A 7,937-nucleotide genomic window follows, 5' to 3' on the forward strand; every position below is an offset into this window, starting at 1 on the left:
AGAGAATATCTAATAATTTCTTAACTAAAAAAAGAAAAAAGAATCTATTTTCAACAAATGCAAAAAATGAAATAGAAAAGAAACAGATTTTAAGCAGGTAACACAAAGACAAACTACAGCTGTCTATGGTATACATATCTGCCATCTCAGCATGTAGAAGACTAAGAAAGAACGGTGAAGAAGTCCACGGTCAGACAGGGATACATGGAAAGTTCTAGATTAGCCCAGATTATACAATTACATCTTGTTTCAAAATGGAGGAGGTAGAGAGAGGGTGGAAGGAGGGAGAGAGGGAGGAAAAGGAGAAAATAGAAAAATAACAAAGCAAAGGGAAGAAAACAAATATAAGCCATCGGGTTGTGGTGTTGCTTAAAATTAAAATTTAGCTATTCCGCTAAATTCTGTAGCTCTCTCTGTATATATCAAAATACTAGTACATTTTAATAACTATCTCTTCTGCTTTCTTTGACAGTATTCAGGTTCTTTTAATGGAAACATGTTCCATAATCAATTTCAGAGTACACATTTTAACTTAGTAAGACCATTGCTTGTTTTAAGATCCTGTGTCCCCTAAAATATTTAAGTCAATTAGTATGGAAAATAAATGGTATCAACAATATTGAATGTTTTAGGTAAGCATTCAGAAGCATTCATAGAAATATCAGTAGTTTCCTCTATGGAGTGGACTCCCTAAGCCTTCCTGAGCTTTTATAAATAGTCTGATAATATCAAGTCTGTGTAGAATAAATGAGTCATTTCTATGGCCAGATATGAAAAACTGGTGTCATTTAATGATTGCCAGTTTCAGCACGTAGCCCTGACAAGAGTAAGTATTGTTGCATAGGTATTGTTGAAAGAAAACTGTATTAAAAGAGTACAGCTAGTTTGTGTGTGGGGGGGGTATTTTACACAAAGTATATCTGAAATATTAGAGAAACGCACATTCTGTAAGCCCCCCTGTGTAGTTGTGCACTACAGGTACATTGTTCTTATCAGAGCTAATAATTTTTATGTTGATGCAACTTCTTCACTTTTATACTTTTGCTTGTTTGTTTAGTTACATTACTTTGTGTGTGATCCAATCATCATTGAATGGTAGATGAATTTTGTTCTTTAGTTTGTTTGTTTGTTTGTTTGTTTGTTTGTTTTGGTGGCGTATTTTTATTAGTGATGTTGATATGTATGTAATCTTGCTCCTTAAAATTCTTGGTTGAATAATGATGCTGACAGCCTATAGCTGGGCAGAAGAGAAGTAGATAAGGTTTCAGTTCCTGGACTTGGGGTCAGAGGTAAGACCATGGGGGAGGAGAGAAGAGAAGATGCTACGGGGTACGGGATCATGAGAACTGGCTATGAGGGTTGGCCAGCCGAAGTAAGAGCGATCCAGGCAAACCGTCATATGTTGGTGTTAGTAGGGAAGCAGACATAATAACATAGAGGGTAGACATCTGCCCAGCTCTAGTACTTTTAGATCGTATCATAGGAGTAAAGGTTTTGTGTCATTTATTTGGAAACTGAATGATCAAAGTTGGGGTAGAAACCCCCAAGTGAGATTAAAACTTTACTACAGCACATTGTGTCCAAACTGGAGCAGGTCACTGATGCTTACCTTTCGGCCTCTACTGTAAATATGTCAGCGATGCCCCTGTGATTGTGCAAGTGCCTGCAGAACACCACCAAGAGCTGAGAGTGACAGAGGAACACAACACCCGCCCTGGTCTATCTTAAAACAAACATTAGTCATGTGCCACTTCATGAAAAATTAAAACCTGGGGCAAGCAGATAATCAGACAAAACATGGAAATGGCATGTCATCCCCCGTCCATTCTCTCAGTGAGGGGTCGACCAGAACATCCGCCATTCTGTCTGTGCAGAAGTTTCCTCGTGCACTCTACAAATGTTAGTTCTCCACTCTGTAAGGCAAAAAAGCCTCTTGTCTGGAAAGGTAGCGTTAGGACAAGGACATGACAATAATAATATGTATTTGCTCTGGTTTCAAATTTAATAAATGTGTCCAGACTGTGTACGGTGGAGGAGAGGAGGCTGGCGCTCAGGACCAGTGCAGGGCTTTCCTGGCAAGGCTTTAAGTGTATTATCCAGAGGAGATTTTCTCAAACACTTTGAAGAAACAAATATACTCCAGTTTGAAAATTATCATCCACTAAGTAAAAATTATGTGTTATTAAGCTATAGACATTTATGATACCAAAATGCTAACATAGAATGTCATTGAATGAATATTTACTCTTACAACAGTAAAAATGTTGTTTTATTCCTTTTGTCTCTATTTGTTCTTAAATAATAATAAAAAAGAAGAGCAACAATAATAAATATTTATTTATTTGTATCATTATTTAGATATAGCTGCCCTGGAGTTCACCGTAAATATGTGATTGGCCTTGAATTTGCATCAGTCCTTCGACCTAAGCTGCCGGAGTGTTGGAATTATGCGTATGGACCATACAGCTTAGTACTGAAATAAGAATTTCCAATGTGAAAAGAATTTATGTGGAATTCTTAACTCATGGCACTTATGTAAATCAAGATTGCATCAAGACAACTGACAAATGTGGAACAATTATTTTAAGCTAAAGTGATAATGTTTCACAATTCATGTGCTTATTTGGTAGTAATATGATAAGCTCCCATGGTGTGCAAACCATAGCTGAAGGATTTCAGGTATGCTCTGATAAATAAGATGTGATTTTATTCATGAGAGGTTTATATTCCCTTCAGAATTTATAGCACCACTTTAAATCAGCCAGAGCCTTGTTAGGACATAAATTTCTTTAGTAGTCATCAAAATAAATGAGTTCTATTGAACTCCACATAAGAAGAGTAATCCATCTGAAGTTGAAATTTAGAACATGGTCCTGTTTATAATGGCATCAAACAAAATCAAAGGAATAAATTTGAGAAGTACAATATTTATACCCAGAAAGTTATAAAACTTTCCAGTGAGAAAATAAAGGTAGGGACACATGGAGAGGCCTTCACTTTCGGGGGCTGTCACTCACTCCCCACATGAGCTAGAGATTAAATAGAACTTTGATGCAACTCTATAAAAATTCAAGTAGCTTTTTTCCTTGGCATCCGTTTCAACAGCTGCTAAGTTTTACATGATAAGGCAAAGCCAGAATAACTTAGTTGATTCTGGGAAAGATAAGGATAGGGCCCTTTCACTTCTAATTTCAAACTTACTATATATTTCTAATCATCAGTGAGGTTTCAGAACAGGAGAGTCAAGCATAGATCACTGAAGCAAGATTGATCAGGTAGATAGATTGATATATATGCATGTATAAATATAAGACAGTTTATTGTGGGAGAGATAGATATTTATTTGTAAGTCTTTGCACAAATAGTAATGATACAACAAGGTCATCAATAGGTTAGAATAGCATGGCGGGATATATATGCTGTTGAGTCATATCTAAGAATGAACTGTTGGCATGGGCTACATCAGGAACGGATGAAAGGCATTGCACAGGAGAAAAAACAGTTATAAAGCAGAGCATGTGGTATGGTCCCATGTATATAGATATTTACTGTGAGAATACTTATAAAAACCTAAAATGTATAGGTGATTGTCTAAGATGAGCAGAGAGAGAAGGGAACTGAAATGGGCATCTAGGGTCCTTTTGCAGGGGTAACATGATCAACATCTGAATCAGAGAGATAGTTTCATTTAATAAAATTATTAAGGGCCTTTTATTTTATGAAAACTCAATTTCATAAAATAAAAATATATCTTAATTTTATTGCTCTTAAAAGTGGTGGATAGACCTGCATTTTTAATTGGAAATAGAGAGGAGAAAAGCTGATAGGATCTGTAATGTATTTCATGAGTAGTCACACTTCTTCCAGCTGTAGAAAGCATCTGACCATGACCTGTGCACTATTGAACTAGACAAAAGATGCCAGATGAGGTTTCCACTACAATATAAGAAGATAAACAACAGAACACAACCTAAAAATGCACAGGCTTGAGTTCATCCCAGGCACCACCAGAAAATGTTTAAGAGTAGGAAACATAAGAATGGAAGGGAACATCCTAAACAGAGAATGATAGAAAGGCTGGCATAGAAACAAAACCATCTGCTGTGACTGTGTGAGGCACACTTCACAGGCCTCGGCCACTCTGATTTGAATGTACAGCCCACTGTGAAACCACATCCCTAAAACACGCACAATCCAAACTGTCTTTGCCTTGTAAAGCTTTAGAACACTGATTGTTAACTTGCAAATGCCCAGTAGAGTCAGGAAGGATTCCCACTTAGTGAAGAGATTGTAACAGTATTTTAGTTCACAGGAAGTACAATAATGTACCTCTGCTTAGTCACTCAATAATAAAAAGAAAACGCTACAGAAAAATGGCTCACTAAGTAAAGTGCTTGAAACATAAGCATGAGGACTTGAGTTTGAGCTTTAGAGTAGTTGTTAGAAGCTGGCACGTTCTTGTCATCCTAGCTCCTGGGAAGAGGAAAAGGCGTTTCCTGGGGATTACTAACCAGCCAGCCTAGCCTGCTTGGAGAGAGCTCCAGGGCAGTGAGACATCATGTCTCAGGGAAAAGTGGACAGTGCTTAAGAAGCAACACAGGAGATTGACATCTTCACATAAGCACATGCACACCGATAAACATGAATATACATGAGACAAAGTTAATTACATAATTATCAAGAAACTCGCTACGACCACTATGACATGCACACTAATATGCCCATAGCGAGATGAATGACTAACAATAAACTGGCCAGTGAGGATGTGCACACCTATGTTCCACAGTTGCACATCTACCACAGGTCTGGTATGTGTCCGAAGAACACTACTGTTCTTGTTAGTTGATAAATGTTTTCGATAAGATAGTAGTGAAGGAAATACTGAAGGAAGCACCTCCAAAATACTTGCCTTTTACCCAAGCAATTAAGGACACTAGAAGATGATGGGAAACATCTTTGAAAATCTTAAACTAAATAAAGCTATGTAGCAATCAAGTGGCCTTGCTAACATAAAGGATAATCTCATTAGATGCTGAAAAAGCATTCAACAGAACACAACACCCCTTTGTGCTGAAAGTCCCGGAGAGACATACCTAGAATCCATATTCAAAAAAGCCGCATGTGGTATGCTTTCTGTTCATTGACCCCCATGTGCATGCACAAACACTTGCATTTGAAGTACATGCAGACACTTGTATGTGCAAACACATGCATGCACAAGCACAGTGTACACACACACACACACACACACACACTGAGAATCTATTTCATCACACACACACACACACACACACACACACACACACACACACACACTGAGAATCTACTTTATCCCAGTCAGAATGGCTATCATCAAGAAATAAGTGATGGTAAGGGTATGGGGAGAGAAGAAACCCTTATTGTTTACTGGAAGGAATTTAATTAAATGAACAATGTGGAAATCCATATACATGTATCTCAAAAAATAAGCAGAATATGTATAAAGGGCTCTAGTCCCAGCTAAAGTCTGATTTGCCAGCTCATGTTTACTGAAGAACTCTTACCTTGAGTGAATGTGTGAGAGATGATAAAGTCTTTAGGGCATGGCTGTGTATGTCAAGGACTCAGAGATTCAGATCCATGGGAGAGGCAAATTCTTTCCCAGTGAACCTTCTCCTGGTCCAGGCATGACGGTTTATGACCATGGACTCATGCTTGCAAAAACCAGCACTGCAGTGTCCAACTCCTCCTCCTTACATCTTTATAAATATGCTAAGGTTCTAGGTAGTTGTACTCCTCCAGTAAAGAGTACAGTCCACCAAATTTCCAATTTCATGTGTGTCAGTCAGTCTGTCTGTCTCTGTCTTTTTTTTTTTTTTTTTTTTTTTTTTTCATTTCTTCTCTACCACAATCAGGTCTCCAGGACAAAGCCATGCAGGATTTGGCACATACCAACAAAGATATTGCACCATCTTAAATGACCATACACAAATCAAGGAATGATGACAGTGCAAGATTCGAATGCACAGTGGAATTTTATTCAGCCATTAAGAAAAATCAAATCATGGCATTTGTAAGAAAATGCTTGGAAATGGAAATTACTATGCTAAGCAAAAAACTCCAGGCTTGGAAAGGCAGATGCCACCTTTTCTCTTATATGATGATTTTTACATTTTCAGTGTATGTTTTCACATAGGGGTGTGTGTGTGTGTGTGTGTGTGTGAAGAACATAGTAAAAGGAAAAGAAGGTATATTCAGGGAGTAGATGGGGTAAAATAAATAATATGGTAATGGAATTAGACCAGCAAGAGGGAGACAAGATGACTGGGAAGAGGAGAGGAAGTAAAAGCAGTATTATGAAAATAGCACAATGTAGCCCTTCATTTTAAATGAAAAAATCGTGCCAAAGAAAGCAAAAAAAAAAAAAAAAAAAAAAAAAAAAAAAAAAACCTGCAAAGTAGAGCAAAGGCAACGGAGCCTCGGGTTGAGTTCGGGGCTTAGACAGTGGTGCTTTGAGATCCTGGGCAGGTGACTTAAGTCCTGTGGACCTTAGTTTGGGCATGTATCATATAGGGGCAATTCGAAACAACTTCACGGATTCTGAAAATTAACAGGAGCATGTAAATAAATACTTGACACATTTAATGAACACGTTGCAAATGTCGTTTTGTGTCTTCACTGATGAGCTGTATCCCTTGTGCGGCACTAATTGGCTCCTTTGTTTTGACAGCAACCCTTGCCTTCCTACGGCCTGTTATACAGTGAGACTCCGTTCTCATCAGCTCCTGCTCTGCTCACTAGGATGGGCATTTTCTTAAGATCGGAGACTTATTTTCTTCACTGCTACTTTCTTAATACGGAAACAATATCTAGAACTGAGAAGGTGCCCAGTAAGTACTGATGTACTTCTCGTTTATCTTTGTGCTGTCATAATTGAGGTCAGGAATATTTCACTGTAATCAGTTCCCACAACGTGAGGCTGTCTATGGAGAATAGCATGAAGATGTCTGCAGCCACTCTCACAGTAGGTCTTCAGCTCATAGGCAAATTTGTCAAGATCAGGCCCATGTCTGCCTGCATCTGAACCATTAGACTGAAATTAAATTATTAAACAAAAGCAAAGCTGTCTCTGAAATGTGTCTTTAGAGTTAACTCCGCCGGTTTCTGCCTTTCTTCTTCCAACAGGAAGTCCCGTCTACCAGCTGTGGTGATTTAAGTTTGCTGACTTTCCAGGATCTAGAACCACTTGAGGAAAGAGTCTAGGCACGCCAGGAACTATCTAGATCCGGATTAAGTTACCTGAAGTGAAAAAACTTGCCCTGAAAATGGGCAGAATCATTTCATAGGAGAGAGATCTGAGGCTGCCTATAAGGAGGAAGCTAGCTGGGTGCCATGATACTCCCTTAGTACACAGAGGCTGCACAGAGACAAGTATGCAGGTCTGCACACAACAGGCGGGGGAAGGGAGAGACAAAGGCTTACATTTTTACACTTCTTACCTTAAGTTCTTATTTATACAGAATCATACAAAAGTGCCACTGTACCAGAAAGAGTTTCATAAAAGGTTACATCACTGTTTACTTTCGGATACCAGACATCCTGAGTAAGCCATCTTGTACAGATTCATAGTTCCATGTCTAGTTTCTGTCAAATCTTACCTAACTCACACTGGATATCAGTAACATCCTTCTAAGATAAACTGGCCCTTGTGGCTTCTGGTTTCTAACAAAATGACAATGAGATTAAGTTTTTCTTATTATTTCTTTTATTTGCATGTATTTTGTGCTTGATTTATTGCTATTTCATAAGAGGTTGCTCCTTCAGTGTCTTCCAGAATAACTTGTTGCAGGATATCTGATCCCATTATAAACCCCGAGATTGAGAACTGTAAGAATCTGTTCTTAACTGCAGCTCGCCTTTGACCCCGGAGCCCGGTTACTGTAAAGAAGTAATTGTAG

Source organism: Micromys minutus, assembly GCF_963924665.1.
Source record: "Micromys minutus genome assembly, chromosome: 19".
NCBI classification, from domain to species: Eukaryota; Metazoa; Chordata; class Mammalia; order Rodentia; family Muridae; genus Micromys; species Micromys minutus.